The sequence below is a fragment of the Toxotes jaculatrix genome, chromosome 19, assembly GCF_017976425.1.
Source record: "Toxotes jaculatrix isolate fToxJac2 chromosome 19, fToxJac2.pri, whole genome shotgun sequence".
NCBI classification, from domain to species: Eukaryota; Metazoa; Chordata; class Actinopteri; family Toxotidae; genus Toxotes; species Toxotes jaculatrix.
This window is the reverse complement of record NC_054412.1, coordinates 2,664,438-2,665,807: the sequence shown is the minus strand read 5'-3', so window position 1 is coordinate 2,665,807 and position 1,370 is coordinate 2,664,438.

The window sequence follows — 1,370 nt, the reverse complement described above, 5'->3', positions numbered from 1 at the left end:
TTACCTAACGTAAACATCGGGCTTGTGTAATGTCAGGGTACGCACGTTACACAACAGTGACGATACATAAAACGAAATGCCTTAATATATACTATTTACTCTTTAAACATAAAATGAGGCGTTTATCTGCAGAGAACACGTCTGAATTTCTGCACAAATGATGACTCTTGGTTCTAATTCGTTAGAGAAATTCCAGACGTCTGTTTTATTCGTTCTTCCACTATTTAATTGACATCAGGTGTTCGCCGAATTTACCAGATTACCTCTTTAATTCTCCACAATGATGATGTGTACACTTTGAAAATATTGGCTGTCACCAATAAGCAAAATAATACCACACTGTTAAAGTTTTCAATGGAGTTCGGCATTGTTGTAGCAATGGTGCTGCAGGAAATACTGCAGCACTATGCAAAAGTTTTAAGAACCAGAGTGGTTTGCATTGTCATTTCATTTAAAAAACAAAGTCTGAACACATCCAGTAATTTGGTAAATAGTTGACGCATCAAAACACTCAAAATATTGAATATGGCAGACAGATTGACAAATAAAGTGGTGTGGACTGAATACACACAGCAAAATGACGGAAATGGATGGGAAAAACCCAAACTTGTGAGCAGTCATGTCCTAACTCATGAATTTGTCAACATGTTTGAAGCAATCACCAGCTTCTTCCCATTTCTCTTTTTCATGGTAAAGTTTGCTTTTAGGGCCTTTTAGATGTCTACACACAGATATTATGATATACAGATATATACTGTGATTACCAGTCTCCACCTCTGAGATAGTGATAAAGCTTGTGTGCGGTTGGCTGAAACAAACGAGGCTCTATAAGATGGAAGCCACTGATTATTTCATGGTCTGTGCAGTGAAATGAGTCCATTAGTCTACTGGTTCCCAGTATGCTGGATGGGGGGTGAGGGTACAGCGAGACAGATGACAAGCCATATGGAAGCACCCAGGAGGAACGCTGCTCATGTTGGAAAAATATTCATTTTTCTGTCTGATTGTTGCTGTACGAAGGTGAGAATCATCGATTATTTAGCAGGCGTGCACAATTTTACATTCCACCACAGAAGAAGAGTGTTATGGGTGTAGTCACATTTGAAATGCTTTTGGATAGTACCTTTATTTTATGGTTTTCTCAGGGAGTGAAATGCACCCAGTGATGTAAACACAAAGGAGACTCACCTTTACCCCTCATCACAAAACCCAACCACAGAGACAAGAGACAATCTAAAACCAGTTAAATAGCAATCAGCTGGCCATTAAGAAAACCTCACTGAGATTTTTGCCAACCTAAAATGTTTAAACAGGGTTTTGGTGGGTTTTTAATCTCCGCTGCAGCACTCCCTTCAGACCTAGACCACAAA